The sequence below is a fragment of the Athalia rosae genome, chromosome 3 (assembly GCF_917208135.1).
Source record: "Athalia rosae chromosome 3, iyAthRosa1.1, whole genome shotgun sequence".
NCBI classification, from domain to species: domain Eukaryota; kingdom Metazoa; phylum Arthropoda; class Insecta; order Hymenoptera; family Athaliidae; genus Athalia; species Athalia rosae.
The window spans coordinates 13,865,850-13,875,849 of NC_064028.1; the positions used below are offsets into that span (position 1 = coordinate 13,865,850).

The 10,000-nt window shown below is 44.9% G+C and overlaps 2 non-coding genes across 2 annotated transcripts; both read left to right on the forward strand.

The window, feature by feature from the left end:
• Positions 1-6,728: 6,728 nt before the first annotated feature.
• Positions 6,729-8,624, forward strand: LOC125500471. Its single transcript, XR_007277853.1, has one exon. It is a non-coding gene; the product is annotated as a small subunit ribosomal RNA (ribosomal RNA).
• Positions 8,625-9,750: 1,126 nt separating this feature from the next.
• On the forward strand, positions 9,751-9,905 carry LOC125500522. Its single transcript, XR_007277890.1, has one exon. It is a non-coding gene; the product is annotated as a 5.8S ribosomal RNA (ribosomal RNA).
• The last annotated feature ends 95 nt before the right edge of the window (positions 9,906-10,000 follow it).

Consider the following 10,000-nt stretch of genomic DNA (forward strand, 5'->3'; position numbering starts at 1 on the left):
CAAAGTCCGAAAGAGTCGCGCATCACTCGTTGGATCGAAAAATTTTCAAAGTCCGAAAGAGTCGCGCATCACTCGTTGGATCGAAAAATTTTCAAAGTCCGAAAGAGTCGCGCATCACTCGTTGGATCGAAAAATTTTCAAAGTCCGAAAGAGTCGCGCATCACTCGTTGGATCGAAAAATTTTCAAAGTCCGAAAGAGTCGCGCATCACTCGTTGGATCGAAAAATTTTCAAAGTCCGAAAGAGTCGCGCATCACTCGTTGGATCGAAAAATTTTCAAAGTCCGAAAGAGTCGCGCATCACTCGTTGGATCGAAAAATTTTCAAAGTCCGAAAGAGACGCGCATCACTCGTTGGATCGAAAAATTTTCAAAGTCCGAAAGAGTCGCGCATCACTCGTTGGATCGAAAAATTTTCAAAGTCCGAAAGAGTCGCGCATCACTCGTTGGATCGAAAAATTTTCAAAGTCCGAAAGAGTCGCGCATCACTCGTTGGATCGAAAAATTTTCAAAGTCCGAAAGAGTCGCGCATCACTCGTTGGATCGAAAAATTTTCAAAGTCCGAAAGAGTCGCGCATCACTCGTTGGATCGAAAAATTTTCAAAGTCCGAAAGAGTCGCGCATCACTCGTTGGATCGAAAAATTTTCAAAGTCCGAAAGAGTCGCGCATCACTCGTTGGATCGAAAAATTTTCAAAGTCCGAAAGAGTCGCGCATCACTCGTTGGATCGAAAAATTTTCAAAGTCCGAAAGAGTCGCGCATCACTCGTTGGATCGAAAAATTTTCAAAGTCCGAAAGAGTCGCGCATCACTCGTTGGATCGAAAAATTTTCAAAGTCCGAAAGAGTCGCGCATCACTCGTTGGATCGAAAAATTTTCAAAGTCCGAAAGAGTCGCGCATCACTCGTTGGATCGAAAAATTTTCAAAGTCCGAAAGAGTCGCGCATCACTCGTTGGATCGAAAAATTTTCAAAGTCCGAAAGAGTCGCGCATCACTCGTTGGATCGAAAAATTTTCAAAGTCCGAAAGAGTCGCGCATCACTCGTTGGATCGAAAAATTTTCAAAGTCCGAAAGAGTCGCGCATCACTCGTTGGATCGAAAAATTTTCAAAGTCCGAAAGAGTCGCGCATCACTCGTTGGATCGAAAAATTTTCAAAGTCCGAAAGAGTCGCGCATCACTCGTTGGAACGAAAAATTTTCAAAGTCCGAAATAGTCGCGCATCACTCGATGGAACGAAAAATTTTCAAAGTCCGAAAGAGTCGCGCATCACTCGTTGGATCGAAAAATTTTCAAAGTCCGAAAGAGTCGCGCATCACTCGTTGGATCGAAAAATTTTCAAAGTCCGAAAGAGTCGCGCATCACTCGTTGGATCGAAAAATTTTCAAAGTCCGAAAGAGTCGCGCATCACTCGTTGGATCGAAAAATTTTCAAAGTCCGAAAGAGTCGCGCATCACTCGTTGGATCGAAAAATTTTCAAAGTCCGAAAGAGTCGCGCATCACTCGTTGGAACGAAAAATTTTCAAAGTCCGAAATAGTCGCGCATCACTCGATGGAACGAAAAATTTTCAAAGTCCGAAAGAGTCGCGCATCACTCGTTGGATCGAAAAATTTTCAAAGTCCGAAAGAGTCGCGCATCACTCGTTGGATCGAAAAATTTTCAAAGTCCGAAAGAGTCGCGCATCACTCGTTGGATCGAAAAATTTTCAAAGTCCGAAAGAGTCGCGCATCACTCGTTGGATCGAAAAATTTTCAAAGTCCGAAAGAGTCGCGCATCACTCGTTGGATCGAAAAATTTTCAAAGTCCGAAAGAGTCGCGCTTCACTCGTTGGATCGAAAAATTTTCAAAGTCCGAAAGAGTCGCGCATCACTCGTTGGAACGAAAAATTTTCAAAGTCCGAAATAGTCGCGCATCACTCGATGGAACGAAAAATTTTCAAAGTCCGAAAGAGTCGCGCATCACTCGTTGGATCGAAAAATTTTCAAAGTCCGAAAGAGTCGCGCATCACTCGTTGGATCGAAAAATTTTCAAAGTCCGAAAGAGTCGCGCATCACTCGTTGGATCGAAAAATTTTCAAAGTCCGAAAGAGTCGCGCATCACTCGTTGGATCGAAAAATTTTCGAAGTCCGAAAGAGTCGCGCATCACTCGTTGGATCGAAAAATTTTCGAAGTCCGAAAGAGTCGCGCATCACTCGTTGGATCGAAAAATTTTCAAAGTCCGAAAGAGTCGCGCATCACTCGTTGGATCGAAAAATTTTCAAAGTCCGAAAGAGTCGCGCATCACTCGTTGGATCGAAAAATTTTCAAAGTCCGAAAGAGTCGCGCATCACTCGTTGGATCGAAAAATTTTCAAAGTCCGAAAGAGTCGCGCATCACTCGTTGGATCGAAAAATTTTCAAAGTCCGAAAGAGTCGCGCATCACTCGTTGGATCGAAAAATTTTCAAAGTCCGAAAGAGTCGCGCATCACTCGTTGGATCGAAAAATTTTCAAAGTCCGAAAGAGTCGCGCATCACTCGTTGGATCGAAAAATTTTCAAAGTCCGAAAGAGTCGCGCATCACTCGTTGGATCGAAAAATTTTCAAAGTCCGAAAGAGTCGCGCATCACTCGTTGGATCGAAAAATTTTCAAAGTCCGAAAGAGTCGCGCATCACTCGTTGGATCGAAAAATTTTCAAAGTCCGAAAGAGTCGCGCATCACTCGTTGGATCGAAAAATTTTCAAAGTCCGAAAGAGTCGCGCATCACTCGTTGGATCGAAAAATTTTCAAAGTCCGAAAGAGTCGCGCATCACTCGTTGGATCGAAAAATTTTCAAAGTCCGAAAGAGTCGCGCATCACTCGTTGGATCGAAAAATTTTCAAAGTCCGAAAGAGTCGCGCATCACTCGTTGGATCGAAAAATTTTCAAAGTCCGAAAGAGTCGCGCATCACTCGTTGGATCGAAAAATTTTCAAAGTCCGAAAGAGTCGCGCATCACTCGTTGGATCGAAAAATTTTCAAAGTCCGAAAAAGTCGCGCATCACTCGTTGGATCGAAAAATTTTCAAAGTCCGAAAGAGTCGCGCATCACTCGTTGGATCGAAAAATTTTCAAAGTCCGAAAGAGTCGCGCATCACTCGTTGGATCGAAAAATTTTCAAAGTCCGAAAGAGTCGCGCATCACTCGTTGGATCGAAAAATTTTCAAAGTCCGAAAGAGTCGCGCATCACTCGTTGGATCGAAAAATTTTCAAAGTCCGAAAGAGTCGCGCATCACTCGTTGGATCGAAAAATTTTCAAAGTCCGAAAGAGTCGCGCATCACTCGTTGGATCGAAAAATTTTCAAAGTCCGAAAGAGTCGCGCATCACTCGTTGGATCGAAAAATTTTCAAAGTCCGAAAGAGTCGCGCATCACTCGTTGGATCGAAAAATTTTCAAAGTCCGAAAGAGTCGCGCATCACTCGTTGGATCGAAAAATTTTCAAAGTCCGAAAGAGTCGCGCATCACTCGTTGGATCGAAAAATTTTCAAAGTCCGAAAGAGTCGCGCATCACTCGTTGGATCGAAAAATTTTCAAAGTCCGAAAGAGTCGCGCATCACTCGTTGGATCGAAAAATTTTCAAAGTCCCAACGATTCTCGCATGGAACTAAGTTCCAACGTACTGCCAAATTTTCCAGGTCGCGTTGCTGTTTTGCCCCATAAGGAACACGTGTTATGACCGGCCGGCTCCGACGTCCGAGCGGCACCGTTGATACTTCATGCACCGAGCGGTCTCGACCGGTCGGTCGGCACCTAGTCCTCGGGTTTCGGAACTTTCGACTTGTTTCGGCCCGTATCTCGACATTCCTTTGCGGGTTTGTTGTCGGGGCTATGGTTTCGTCCTCACCGTGTCACGAACACGCAGACAAAAATTTTTTTCGAATTTTGAAAATTTTTCGTCTGAGCGGAGATTCGCACCACAGGCGTTCGTTTCGTTCCGGTAAGAACCACTCTCACGAGTTCAAAGTTTTTCCGAGCGCTCACGTTTCGCAGGGGCGAGTTCTTCGCTCCGTCTAGAAAATATGATTCAATTTGAATCGTCGACACTACATAACCGCGGGTCGGTGTCTAAGACCGAATGGCCCTTTATGCGGTGACCAGAAAGTCTTCTCTCGCAAGTCGAGGGAAGCAGTCGAACAGAGGCATCAACTCGCCACATTCCGTGCGTATCACAGTCTGTTCGCAGACGGTACACATTGATTTCCAATCGTACTCCCGACGCTTGCAATCTAGCCGAAGGATACGAGAAGGATAATTCGAACGATTTGCACCGGGGAGTCGACAAAAATTGTCTTCACCCGAGGAAACACAAAGTCGAACAGAGCGCTCTGAGCGCTAGTACGCGTACACAAGTTGTGCGGTACCAGATATACATATTATATTAAAACGTGTGGCCGACCGGGCAAAGACTCGGCGGCATGGGGCAACACACGAAAAGAGCTACCAATAACACAAAGCTCCCTGGTTGATCCTGCCAGTAGTCATATGCTTGTCTCAAAGATTAAGCCATGCATGTCTCAGTGCAAGCCATATTAACACTATGACGTCCGCACGTCTAATCTAGATTTTTTCGTGTCGTGCCGGTGGAACTGACTTACATCATTTCGCTTATCGCCGGCGTTTTTTTGAGGTTCTTGTTTACTAATCTTATTGTTAGTTTCTATGTTATAATTCTGTCCCTCGATTTTCTCGAAATTGTGATGGAATACATATGTAAATAAGTACTAGATTTTTTTGTATTACATGTTTATATATTTATTTATATTTTGTTGGGTACACTTAGTATTTATTTTTCAAATGAAATGAAGCAAAACAATCTCCGAGGTGGAGCGCAACTCCGCAAGTCTTACACATTAAGTTAGTTCTCTTAATTTTTTTATTCTTTTAACAGACATGACATCTTCTGCGTTTTCGGTTGTTAGTTTCCGAAATACGTATCAGCTGGTGTTCCTTTACGTGGCCGGAAAGTCTGTTGATTGATCCACGACTGGAAGCACGCGATGTACTCGGAACCTCCAAGTTCTCTTCACCAACAGGTGAATGATCTTTTATCCAAGATTCGGATATTTTCAGTAAAAAATCATAAAAGTGGAGTTTCTTAGAATCTGTACTATAATATTGTTGCACTACGAACGCGTTATATAAAGCGCAATTGAAAAGATATAATGCCACTTTTTTTGACCATTTTATAGTTTTCCGGTATATAGGATAATAGCACAAGAATTGATCAGCTCGGTCTACTCCCTTCATATATTTATTATAATCCAAAATGGATGCGGGTTTTTTAATCGTGCTATTGGTTTTTCTGTATTTTTTTGTTGTGTCAACCAAACCGCCATTGTGTATGGTAGAAATTATTCTTATCATTTTCGCCTTCGTTGGTTTCCATATTTGCGCCAGTACTGCTCCTCTTCGTTGATATTTGGTTTCGAACAGATTTAGTTTGCAGTTTTTCAACTTTGCCGGTAATCCCCTATTCTGCCGAAGTGTTCCACAAACGCGAATTTTTTTTATAAGCAGATCTTCCGCAAGGTCCACGCTGTTATAATAATTGTCCATGTACAAGTGATGCCATTTTCCACTAACATTTTTCAATAATTTTGTCACTGTATCCTTTAAAGGTATTTTACTGCCAGAGTATATTTGAAAACGGGAAATATATCCCGTCATGGAATCACACAGCATCCGGATAAGTATACCGTACTTAGTAATTTTGGAGGGGTTATAAACTTTAAAACTTAGTCGCCCACGCCACGGTATCATGCCTTCATCTATTGAAATATTTTGACCAAGATTGAAATTTTCTTCAAACTTTTTTGTAAAATAATCAATTACTCCTTGTACTTTGAACAATCGATCGGCATTGTCAGGTATATTGCTATTATCGCAGAAATGTAAAAACGTTAATATTTGACGAAATCTGTTGCGGGACATAGTTTTGCCAAATATTGGTGTTTCCAAAAGCGGATTTGTTGACCAATAATCGTCAATCTGTGGTTTTTTAATGATTCCCATAAGAATTACTAGCCCAAACCATTTTTTTAATTCGACTGGCGTAACATTGAAGAATTTTCTACTTTTTTTATCGGGCTTCCTCTTGGTAGAATTTTGGTCGTAGTACCTGTTCGTTTCGGTGCAAATAAATTCAAATAAGTCGTTCCCAATAAATAGTTCCACGACATCCTCGATATTGGTTGCATCTCTGGAAAGTATGTTGGGGCCGAAAGATCCTTCGAAATCATTATTGTTCCGTGGTAAATCAAGATCTGACCAATCTATACCGTTATCTTCGTCTGAATCTTCTGTATCACTTGGTAACGGCATTGGTTGCCGAATTTTCCGTCTACATATTTCAGATTCATCCGAAGAAGTTGCCTCATTTTCCTTTCCTGAAGACGCAATGTCTTCTACCTCCTTAAAATCTTCAAATTCGGATGGAACATCAGACAAGATGTCCACACACTCGTCACGTATAACTGTGTCTTCCTTTTCGCTTGCCATTGTCGAAGCGAAGGGCAAGGTTTTTAAAAAAACACAAAGTTTCTATATTTGTAATTTATTGTTAATTAAACAAAACAAGCAACAATAACTATCGTTCTACAGATTTGAATACCACAATACAGCCTTCGGCGCATGCGCAATAATTTCCGAATGGCACCAAAGTGGAGCCACCGGCACTTACCCAATAGTTTTTGCATGGCACCAACGTGGAGCCACCGGCACTTACCCGATAGTTTTTGCATGGCACCAACGTGGAGCCACCGGACGTCATAGTGTTAAGGTGAAACCGCGAATGGCTCATTAAATCAGTTATGGTTTCTTAGATCGTACCCACATTTACTTGGATAACTGTGGTAATTCTAGAGCTAATACATGCAAACAGAGTTCCGACCAGAGATGGGAGGAATGCTTTTATTAGATCAAAACCAATCGGTGGCGGGTTCGTCCCGTCCGCCGTTTACTTTGGTGACTCTGAATAACTTTGGGCTGATCGCACGGTCTTGGTACCGGCGACGCATCTTTCAAATGTCTGCCTTATCAACTGTCGATGGTAGGTTCTGCGCCTACCATGGTTGTAACGGGTAACGGGGAATCAGGGTTCGATTCCGGAGAGGGAGCCTGAGAAACGGCTACCACATCCAAGGAAGGCAGCAGGCGCGCAAATTACCCACTCCCGGCACGGGGAGGTAGTGACGAAAAATAACGATACGGGACTCATCCGAGGCCCCGTAATCGGAATGAGTACACTTTAAATCCTTTAACGAGGATCAATTGGAGGGCAAGTCTGGTGCCAGCAGCCGCGGTAATTCCAGCTCCAATAGCGTATATTAAAGTTGTTGCGGTTAAAAAGCTCGTAGTTGAATCTGTGTCCCACGCTGTCGGTTCACCGCTCGCGGTGTTTAACTGGCATGATTGTGGGACGTCCTACCGGTGGGCTTAGCCTTTCGGGGCGGCCCAACTAATATCCCATCGCGGTGCTCTTCATTGAGTGTCGAGGTGGGCCGGTACGTTTACTTTGAACAAATTAGAGTGCTTAAAGCAGGCTATTTTCGCCTGAATACTGTGTGCATGGAATAATGGAATAGGACCTCGGTTCTATTTTGTTGGTTTTCGGAACCCCGAGGTAATGATTAATAGGAACAGATGGGGGCATTCGTATTGCGACGTTAGAGGTGAAATTCTTGGATCGTCGCAAGACGGACAGAAGCGAAAGCATTTGCCAAAAATGTTTTCTTTAATCAAGAACGAAAGTTAGAGGTTCGAAGGCGATCAGATACCGCCCTAGTTCTAACCATAAACGATGCCAGCTAGCGATCCGCCGAAGTTCCTCCGATGACTCGGCGGGCAGCTTCCGGGAAACCAAAGCTTTTGGGTTCCGGGGGAAGTATGGTTGCAAAGCTGAAACTTAAAGGAATTGACGGAAGGGCACCACCAGGAGTGGAGCCTGCGGCTTAATTTGACTCAACACGGGAAACCTCACCAGGCCCGGACACCGGAAGGATTGACAGATTGAGAGCTCTTTCTTGATTCGGTGGGTGGTGGTGCATGGCCGTTCTTAGTTGGTGGAGCGATTTGTCTGGTTAATTCCGATAACGAACGAGACTCTAGCCTGCTAAATAGGCGTACTTTCCGGTATCTCGAAGGCCCCCGGCTTCGGTCGGGAGGTTTTTACTACCGGCGTACAAATAAATCTTCTTAGAGGGACAGGCGGCTTCTAGCCGCACGAGATTGAGCAATAACAGGTCTGTGATGCCCTTAGATGTTCCGGGCCGCACGCGCGCTACACTGAAGGAATCAGCGTGTCTTCCCTGGCCGAAAGGCCCGGGTAACCCGCTGAACCTCCTTCGTGCTAGGGATTGGGGCTTGCAATTATTCCCCATGAACGAGGAATTCCCAGTAAGCGCGAGTCATAAGCTCGCGTTGATTACGTCCCTGCCCTTTGTACACACCGCCCGTCGCTACTACCGATTGAATGATTTAGTGAGGTCTTCGGACTGGTACGCGGCAATGCCTCGGCATTGCCGATGTTGCCGGGAAGATGACCAAACTTGATCATTTAGAGGAAGTAAAAGTCGTAACAAGGTTTCCGTAGGTGAACCTGCGGAAGGATCATTAACGTTTCGTTACTGCGAAAAAAAAAGCAGCGAATCGATGATTATTTTGGTAGATTCCACCGTGAATCTCACGCAATTATAATCCAGTCAAAAGACACACATGGCACAAGAGGTGGCGTACATTGTACGCGTGTCACGAATATCGAACTACGTAACGGCCGAAACGGCTCGTGTCGCACTCACACACGTCGACGACGAACGATCTTGCTATGTCCGTTGGAAGAGAGAGAAAATAATATAAAAAGGACATTACAACTAGTGTATCACGGTAAAATATATCGTGTGCAGCAGCCAAAAACAAACTAAGGCATAAATGGCTATGGGTAAAAAAAACACTAGAAAAATAAAAGGACATTGCTACTACGCCAACCTACGGGGGCGCAAGAACGAAAACTCTCTTTCCATTCTGGACGATAGCGATGCGGATCGTGATGCCATTCGTCGATCAGATTTGTGTGAGGTAGCGACATTGTGCGCGTTGCTGAGGCGACCAAGTGCCCGCTTCTGTTGAACGGGACGCTTGGTGTGCGTTTGAATCAACCGTTCGGTCGATCCCCCCGCTTTGTACGAGGCGTGGCGCGCGATTGATCGAACGGTTTTTTTTTATGCTTTTTTTTCAAATTGTTTCTTTTCAAAGATACACATGAAGAAAAGTTACCATACTTTCACGGGGTAACCTGCTCCGGCTGGAGTTTAGCTCCACCGGGGTGACGTCGCGTTCTCCGCGGCGGAAGGTTGGCGACGAACTTTCGCCCCGTGAAATGCAATTGAGATCTTATTCCTTTTGCGTAACATTACCAAAATCCACGTGCCGTGGTTCCCCCCAGACACAAAAAATATGGCTCGATCGAATTATACGCGGCTTCCTCCTCGCACGTAAAGTGTTGTAGAGTACAAGCCGCGCTCGAGCCTTTCGGAGGGGTTCCGCGCGTCACGCGCTTGATATTGGAATCACATTCGAACTGATCGTACAAAGAAACGCTTGAAGCGAGGTGCACGAATGATCGCAAGATTCTTCGCGTCACGACGAGCCGGCGTAACAACCGAACAATTGTCAAAGTGTCTCCTCTGCCCTCCGTTTTGACTCGAGGTGCGGCCGGAGACACGATGCAAAGTGAAAAAACGATTACCCTGAACGGTGGATCACTTGGCTCGTGGGTCGATGAAGAACGCAGCTAATTGCGCGTCTACTTGTGAACTGCAGGACACATGAACATCGACATTTCGAACGCACATTGCGGTCCACGGATACATATCCCGGACCACGCCTGGCTGAGGGTCGTTACAAAACAAACTACTGCACGTGGCCCCACCTCGCAAGAGGAGCGAGGGTCGCGTGCGCAAGAATTGGGCGTTCACCGCTGTGGTCCGCGCGCG